This window comes from Lactuca saligna, chromosome 5 (assembly GCF_052625555.1).
Source record: "Lactuca saligna cultivar CGN05327 chromosome 5, ASM5262555v1, whole genome shotgun sequence".
Taxonomy (NCBI): domain Eukaryota; kingdom Viridiplantae; phylum Streptophyta; class Magnoliopsida; order Asterales; family Asteraceae; genus Lactuca; species Lactuca saligna.
In genome coordinates, this window is record NC_136421.1 from 293,235,726 (window position 1) to 293,245,266 (window position 9,541).

General features: G+C 43.6%; 1 non-coding gene across 1 annotated transcript; it reads right to left on the bottom strand.

Annotated features, from left to right (window-relative positions):
* Nucleotides 1-1,451: 1,451 nt before the first annotated feature.
* Nucleotides 1,452-1,558, bottom strand: LOC144999213 (small nucleolar RNA R71). Its single transcript, XR_013660733.1, has one exon. It is a non-coding gene; the product is annotated as a small nucleolar RNA R71 (small nucleolar RNA).
* Between the last annotated feature and the right edge of the window lie 7,983 nt (nucleotides 1,559-9,541).

The following is a 9,541-nucleotide window of genomic DNA, read 5'->3' on the forward strand; positions in this document are numbered from 1 at the left end:
TCAATCTTCATAGCTCCAATCTTATTTAATAATTGATTTTGTGTTAACTATTGTATGAACATAAATAGAATTACATGAATTGATTAATAATTAGTAAATTTAGAATTAGATTACTAATATTATCTTAATTGGTCACCAACAGTAATAGTTATAGCTAATGTATAACCATTGAGTGAAAGTGGATTCGAACTAACATAAGTGTTTTGTTTATTGATTAAGTTATTGTTAAAGAATTAAGTTCATCTAAACTTGCAAAATTAGATAATAAAAAAACACTTTTAGCTTGTTAATAATTAGATTAATTTAGTAGTAAATAAAGTAACATCGTTCCCTGTGATCGACACCCGACTTACCTAAGTTATATTGTAATCTGACTAGGTACACTGCCTATAAGTGCATAGTTAGTCTAAGTTTGTTAGGTTATAAATATTAAAATTAGTTGGTACTTCCATGCGCATCAAGTTTTTGGCGTCGTTGCCAAGTAATGGTTTAGTTTATTATTTATTTGCTTGAGGTTAATCGATCCTTTTTGTGGGGTAAAACCTGCAAAAAGTTAATTTTCCAGCAACAGTTTTTTTTTAGCATTAGTTTTTATTCTCTGTTTTCGGTTTTTAATTCACTTAGTTTTTCATTTCTAGGAAGGTTTGATTAAATTTTTTTACTATTACAGAACTCACGACGTGAGTCTATAGATTCACGACGTGAGAACTGTGATTTTTAGTTTTTTTTTTTTTTTTTTTTTTTTAGTTTTTAGTTTATTTTCTTAGTACGGTTTTACGTTTTTATCCTTGTTGTTTAGTTTGCAGGAGTTCATGACCAGAGGCTCTAACACCCCTTTGGTAATACTGCTTGAAGATCCCGAGTCTACAATTCATAAGAAGAAGACGCCCTTACAAGAATTCAAATCAATGTTTTCAAAGAAATCAGGGGAGTCATGTTCATCCTCAAAGAACAAGAGCAAGCTTGAACACTTGGATCAAATACCCATCCAAGCCGAATCCGAATATGATACCGAGCCTGAATTTGAAGAACATACGAGCGAACCCGATAACGAGCCTAGGAACGAGATGGCAAATATTGAAGAAATGTCCATGGGAGCTTACAGAAAGAGAATTCGGGATGATGTTGATTCAGGCTTAGTACAACCTGCAATCCCTGCCACTGCCACATTCGAGCTGAAGGGACATATCCTTTCCGCACTAAAGGATATCCCATTCTATGGAAAGGATCATGAGGATGCGTTCAAACACTTAGATGAAGTGAATGGCATTGCTGATTACTTCAATGTCCCAAATATTAACAGGGACACCGTTTTGCTACGAATGCTTCCCGTTACCTTTAAAGGAGCTGCAAAGGATTGGTTAAAAGCACTCCCACCCGGTACAGTAACTACTTGGGCTCAAATGCGTGAGCAGTTTCTAGACCAATTATGTCCGCCATCCAAGATTGCTAAACTTAAAAAGGCAATAGCCAATTTTGAGCAAAACCCGAGAGAGTCACTTTACGAAGATTGGGACCGTTACAAAGGGTTGTTAAGGAATTATCCTCAACATGACCTTAACATTCAACAAGAGGTGTCAATATTTTATGACGGGGTAAATTTGATGACAAGACAGCTCCTTGATTCTCAAGGACCACTTACAAAGAAAAATATGGGCGAAGTCAAGGAATTAATTGAAGAATTCGCAAAACACTCTCGTGAATATCATAATCCAAGGAATGAAGGCATTAAAGGAGTTGGGGGTGCACAACCTGAAGAGATGGTTGCGGTGATGGCAATGCTTAACACTAGGGAGAGAAGATCAACACAAATGGACTAATCAATTCATGCAATTAGAGTTGGTTGTGAGAGATGTAGTGGTCCACATTTGACAAAAGTTTGCAACTTGGATGAATATGGAAACAAGAAATCCCAAGTTTGCTATTCGAGTGGGGACAAGTATGATGAAGATTGGAGGAAACCAAAGAAAGAATGGTTGCCCTATGATGAATACAAGAAGCAAAAGGAAGAAATATATAGACAATCTGGCAGAGGCTTCTACCAAAAAGAACAACCGCCAATCGAGAAGAAACCCGATCTAGAGACCATGTTAATTAAGTTTATGGAAGCTTTTGAAAAAAGACACGAGGCTACTGATTCTGCTATTAATGAACAAAGAACTTTGGTACAGAATCATCATGCATTGATGGTAGAATAGCAGGCTTTAATAAAAAATCAACAAGCGTCCATTAATAATCTTGAAGTGCAACTTGGTCAACTAACCACTTTGGTTCATGAGAAGACAGTCCCCAAAAAATCCTGAAAACAAGACCCAGCCTCACGTAATGGCTATAGATACTGAGGAGGAGGCCATCTCTGAGTTCTTGGAAGCCTTGGAAGAAGAGCCACAACAACCCGACCCAAAGCCAAAGAAACCCAAGTTCGAAGATCATAAAGATGCTGAAATAATGAACTCACGACGTGAGCATGCAAAACTCACGTCGTGGGCTATGTCTGAATCGGAAAATTTCGTCTTTGTTTCAGCCTATCAGTCGCCTTTGCCATTTCCTTCCCGAGCTGCCCTTAGTCCACTGGAAAGAGAGCATGTCGAGTTTATTAAGCACGTGAAGGGTATCCCGATTAATACTCCCTTTGTCGAGTCCTTGTCCAAAATTCCTGAGTATCAACAATTATTACAAGACTCGATAACCACTCGGCAGCAACTAAAGAAGAATTCTAAAGTCATTCTAAGTGAGCAAAGCTCAAAAGCTTTGTTGGGAGAGATACCTAAGAATATGGGGGATCCTGGATGCCTCACTCTTCCATGTGAGTTTGGTAGCAATATGAAGGTTGATGTTTTAGCTGATTATGGGGCTAGCATTAATTTGATGCCTTATTCATTGTATCAGAAGTTAGATATTCAGAAGTTGAAGGCTACAAGAATGACTATTCACATGGCGAACCATTCAATGACATAGCCCCTAGGCATTATGGAAGACGTTTTAGTGAAAATTGGGAAATTCGTTTTTCCAATAGACTTTGTGGTATTGGACATGAAAGAAGATCCCGATGTACCAATTATTCATGGTCGCCCGCTGTTAAACACTGTTGGAGCTCTTGTTGATATTCGCGAGTCTAAGCTCACATTGAGGGTTGGTGATGAAATGGAAATCTTTAGGATGGAAGATGGCTTTCAAGAGAATCATGCTCATAAAGAGGTTTTCAACATTGATGAAGAAAATGATCTTGAAGAATTAGAGAAGCTCATGGAAGAAGAAATCAAGACAATTCATCAAGTTGAAAGAACAAAACCAAGAGCATCTGTTGCGTATTTAGTTGAAGTTATTGCCTACACAAGTCCTATTTCTTGGGTAAGCAAGGAAGATAATGAGATGGCGAGTGATGAAGATGAGGTTACTTCAAAAGTAACAACTCCAATGGTAAAAGAAGACAAGAATGCCATGGAGTGCAAGGAAGAAACTAAAGGGACCATAAGGAAAATTTCATAAAGAAGAGGTAAAAGCTAAAAAGGAAAATTCGAAAAAGGCGGACAAAAGACGAGTTCAAGCTTACAAAAGGCGTTTCAAGGAACAAAGGATCATAGTGGTGGAATCTTCAGACGACTCAACGTAGGAGGCATGGAGTCCGGCTTATGACTCCTTCAAAAAGTAGCGCTTCTCGGGAGGCAACCCGAGCTCGGTTTGAATTTTCTTTCGTTTATGCATTTAGTTTAGTTTTTACATTTTTAGACATTCAATAATTTAATCATCCAAATTAAGTGGTAAAAATTTAAGTATGAGGTTCCTAAATTAAATGGTAAAATAAATTTACAAAAAAAATGGTGAATCTGGCAAAAACTCACGAGGTGGGCACGAAGGAATTCACCTTGTGAGTCCATAATGCATATGGGGAGTGACAATTAAGCCCATTAGATTTATTAGCCCAAAAATGTTAGCATAGATGGCCGGCCAAGTTAGCCCAACCAAACTCACGAGGTGAGTTCTAATAAACTCACGACGTGAGTGTTAAAGATCACCAGACCACAGCTTTCATAATGCAGAATCCCATTTGACCAAATCACTTTCTCATCCTCACGAAGTGAAGCTTGTTCTTTGGTCCCCCCCCCCCCCCCACCTGATTTTGGCCTAGAATTACTTAATTTAGTGATTTTGCTTACGTAATCTTCATCACCAAGGTAAATATTTCTTTCTTCTTTGGTTTATTTTCACTAATTTGTTGATTTAGGGGTTAGGGTTTTTCATATGCTTAAATGTCTAAATTTTGCCCAAAATGTGTTATTCATCCGTTGCATGATTGTTCTTAAAAATGGTTCATGAGTAACCCTAACAAAGATTAAGTCTCGATTTCTGAAAATTTAAGGCCAATTCTCGTTGTCACTGTCGAACTCACGAGAAATATGGCACCTAGACGTGAGGCTAGTAACATCCAAGGCGAGATTGCTAATTTTCACCCGTTTTACGTATTCCTAACGAATATATCTAGGGACGTGCTCGCCTGATACAACACTAGATTGGGATGGTTACACAACATGGATTTTGCTATTGCCCCAACAATCAATTGGCAAAGACTTTGGGAGGTTGGACTAGTTGATAGGCTAAACCCGTTTCTTACCAAAACTTTTATGGGAAATGGGTATTCATTTACATGAAAGGGATGGAGTAACTTGTTCGCCATCCAGTAAAGGGTTTACAAGGAGTTGTGTGTTGAATTCTGTAACAGCTCAAATTTTCAAATAAATTTTTCATTTGAAATAAAACATCATTATTCGACAAAAGAGTTTATTCCATGTTTATTGCAAAAGTATAAATAATAAATCTTCAAGATCTTCAACAATGGCAGTGTGTACGTGTCACGCCGGTGCCTTCCCACGGTCATCACTAGTACCTGAAAAACATAAACACAACTAGTAAGCATAAATGCTTAGTGAGTTCCCCAGTATACGACTTACCCACATACGCCTTCCGGCCCGGACCTTTCGGTCCACATAACATTGCCTTCCGGCCCGTAACATAGTCGCCTTCCGGCCCATAATAACTTGCCTTCCGGCCCATAGTATTTTGCCTTCCGGCCCATAATAGTATAAAACATAACACATGTAACATAACACACATAACACATAAGTCATACATCATACCGTTCTTTCTATCACATAAAGTCTCGCCTTCCGGCCCGTATAAGCATACATCACATATAAGCATACATCACATATAAAGCATCTACCTCTCTAGACATAGCATTAATATAACACATACGACCTTCCGGTCACGCAGTCAAACCCTTCCGGGTGAAGTATAGTGAGAAGACTCACCTCGTAGTATGCAAGCTATAAACCCTTCGAGCTACTCGCACTCGATCCGCTAATCTGCAGGTTCCCTATAATACCACATACCTTTATTAATGATCTTACCAAACAAGACAACTGACCCTACTAAATTACATACAGGTCAACGGTCAACTTGACCGGACTCGTCGAGTGCAAAGGGCAACTCGGCGAGTCTAGACACCCCGACTCCACTCGCCGAGTCTAAAGAACGACTCGACGAGTTCCAGTAGATCTTCAAGCTACTCGCCGAGTCTGAAGAACAACTCGGCGAGTCCTAGTGAATCTTCAAGCTACTCGCCGAGTCTGATCATTGGACTCGGCGAGTCCTCGCCATGCAGCCAATCCGCTGCCTCCTGTATCTCGCATGATTCCGTAGTATATAGATATGGGGATTCCTGGACTTTCACATATACTATTACAGTGGTTTAAACACTTGTAACAACACTATAATCTACCAATTCCTTAAATGGGTTTCCTAACCCTAAATTCGCATACAACGTAAAAGCTACAGATTATGATCCGAAGATTACCTGGAAACGTGTTCCCTGTGTCCCCAACCTTCAGAACTCGACCCCTTGAACCTCCTTTGATCACCACCTTGCTTCTCCTTGTCTAACAACTTCTTCAAGCTTCCTCTAGCCCTCACCCTTGCTCCAGATGCCCACAAACTCCTAAGGTATCTTCAATCGGCCAAAAGACGCGACATGACGGCCCTAAAGACATTATATACGATTCAGAATCAAAACGGCTAGGGTTTCAGCTGAACAGCGTCGACTCGCCGAGTCCCTATTGGACTCGTCGAGTCCAGTCGCGTATCTGTGACCAAGACTGCGGTCCTACTCGGCAGTCATGCACCAACTCGCCGAGTCCCCTCCTAAATGTGCCCCAAAAATAATTTAAAGAAATACCTGAAATTCCGGGCTGTTACAACTCTCCCCCACTAGAACTAGACTTCGCCCTCGAAGTCTCATTCTGTGAATAACTCCGGATGTTGCTCCCGCATTTCTCTTTCCGGCTCCCAAGTCATCTCCGATCCCTTCCGATGTTGCCACTGAACCAACACCAGAGGTATCTCCTTGTTCCGTAGAACCTTGATCTTCCGATCCCTGATAGCTACTGGTCTCTCGGCGTAATTCAGGCTCGCATTCACCTGAATATCTTCTAACGGAACCACTGCCGCTTCATCGGCTATACACTTCCTCAACTGTGATACGTGAAAGGTATTGTGAATCTGACTCAGCTCCGCTGGCAACTCCAACCGATAAGCTACCCGACCTACCCTTGCAATTACCCGGAATGGGCCTATGAACCGGGGCCCCAATTTGCCCCTCTTCCTGAACCGAATCACCCCTTTCCAAGGAGAAACCTTTAGGAGAACGAAGTCGCCGACCTGGAATTCGAGCTCGGACCGGCGTCTGTCCGCATAACTCTTCTGTCGGCTTTGGGCGGTCAATAACCTCTGCCTCACTCGTTGAATCTGTTCGGTCGTCTGAAGTACGATCTCTGTACTGCCCATCACTCTCTGTCCCACTTCTCCCCAGCAAATGGGAGTCCGACACCTCCTACCATACAACAACTCAAAAGGTGGCATACCAATGCTCGAATGATGGCTGTTGTTGTAGGAAAACTCAGCCAACGGTAGATGCGCATCCCAGCTACCCCCGAAGTCTAACACACACGCTCTAAGCATGTCTTCCAATGTCTGAATTGTTCGCTCGCTCTGACCGTCGGTCTGGGGATGGTATGCGGTACTAAAATGCAGTTTAGTACCCAACTCCTCATGGAATTTCTTCCAGAACCTGGAAGTGAAACGTACATCGCGGTCCGAAACAATCGAGGTCGGCACTCCATGCCGAGATACTATCTCTCTCACGTATAACTCTGCCAACTTCTCTGCTGATGAACTTTCGCTAATGGCAAGGAAGTGTGCACTCTTTGTTAGCCTATCCACTATCACCCAAATCGCATCGACTCCCCTGGCAGTTTTCGGCAATTTGGTGATGAAATCCATCGTGATCTGTTCCCACTTCCACTCAGGAATCTCCAAGGGTTGCAACTTACCGTGCGGTCTCTGATGCTCGGCCTTAACCCTACGGCAGGTCAAACACCTCTCAACGAACCAGGCAACGTCTCTCTTCATGCAAGGCCACCAGTACTCCTTTCTCAAATCCAAATACATTTTCGTAGCACCGGGATGGATCGAGAATTTCGATCTGTGTGCCTCCTCCATCAAAGTAACACGCGTACCGCCCACGAATGGTACCCAGATCCGACCCTAAAATGTCAAAAGTCTCCGTCCATCCATAACGAACTCTGAAATCAATCCGACGACCCGCTCCTGTTTCTGCATCCCAGACTTCACAACCTCGGCTTGTGCCCCACGAATAGCATCTAATACCGGAGTCATCATCGTCAATCTCAAACATACGTCCCGCAATGGAGTGCTCTCCGCCCTACGACTCAATGCATCGGCTACCACATTAGCCTTGCCTGGGTGGTATAGGATCTCACAGTCATAATCCTTAACCACGTCTAACCATCTCCTCTGACGCATGTTTAGGTTGGGTTGATCCATCAAATACTTCAAACTCTTATGGTCCGTGTATATGGTACAACGAACCCCGTACAGGTAGTGACGCCAAATTTTGAGGGCGAACACTACTGCCCCCAACTCTAAGTCATGCGTGGGATATCTCGCTTCGTGAGGCTTCAGCTGCCTCGATGCATAGGCTATCACATGGCCCCTCTGCATCAACACTGCACCCAGTCCTGAAATCGATGCGTCGCAATATACGACAAAGTCCTCCATCCCCTCCGGAAGAGCTAATACTGGTGCTTCGCACAGTCTCTGACGAAGTGTCTCGAAGGAAGTCTGCTGCTCGGGTCCCCATGAAAATGTAACACCCTTTCGGGTCAATTTGGTAAGCGGCACCGCGATCTTGGAGAAGTCCCTAATGAACCTTCGATAGTACCCCACCAACCCAAGGAAACTCCTGATCTCAGAAGGTGACTTCGGTGCCTCCCAACTCATCACCGCTTCCACCTTGGCCGGATCGACCAATATCCCTGCCTGATTTACAACGTGCCCCAGAAATTGAACTTCCCGTAACCAGAAGTCACATTTGGAGAATTTTGCATATAGCTTCTCCGACCTCAGTACCTCAAGGACCTCCCTCAAATGTCCCTCATGCTGCTCCCTAGACCGCGAATACACCAGAATGTCGTCGATGAATACAATCACAGACCGATCCAGCATCGGCCTGCATACCCTGTTCATGAGATCCATGAACACTGCTGGGGCATTGGTGAGCCCAAAAGGCATCACCACGAACTCGTAATGCCCATACCGCGTCCTAAAGGATGTCTTCTGGACGTCCTCATCCCGCACTCTTACCTGATGGTACCCTGATCTCAAATCAATCTTGGAAAACCAAGATGCCCCTTGCAACTGATCGAATAGATCATCGATCCTCGGTAACGGATAGCGGTTCTTGACTGTCACCTTGTTCAGCTCCCGGTAATCGATACACATCCGGTGTGAACCATCCTTCTTCTTGACGAACAGAATCGGTGCTCCCCACGGCGAGCTACTCGGCCGAATAAATCCCTTCCCCCAACAACTCTTGAAGTTGCGAGGACAATTCTTGCATCTCTGGAGGTGCAAGACGATAAGGCACCTTCGCAATAGGCGCAGCCCCTGGAACTAGATCAATACCAAACTCTACTTGCCTCGCAGGAGGTACTCCCGGCAAATCCTCGGGAAAAACATCTGGAAACTCGCGCACCACTGGAACCTCCTTCAGTGTCTTCGGTCTCTCGGAACTCTCCCGCGTATCCATCACATACGCCACAAAACCGTTACATCCCCGCTGTAGGCATTGCCTCGCCCTAGCGGCCGAACAAAAAGCTGATCCCGAACGGGTACCCTCGCCGTATACCGTAAGAACTCCCCCACTAGGGTCTCGTATAGTCACCAGCTGACGCTCGCAGTCGATAACAGCGCTGAATCGGCTCAACCAGTCCATGCCTACAATGACACAGACATCCCCCATCGCAATAGGAATGAGGTCAATCGGAAACGCGACCCCGAAGATCTCTAGCACACATCCCCGAAGAACCTCCGTAGCACAAATCACCCTCTCAGCTGCAATAGAAACGCTCAAAGGCCGACTTAACGGCTCACGACTAATGCCAATGTGCTGACTAAAAGCTAACGA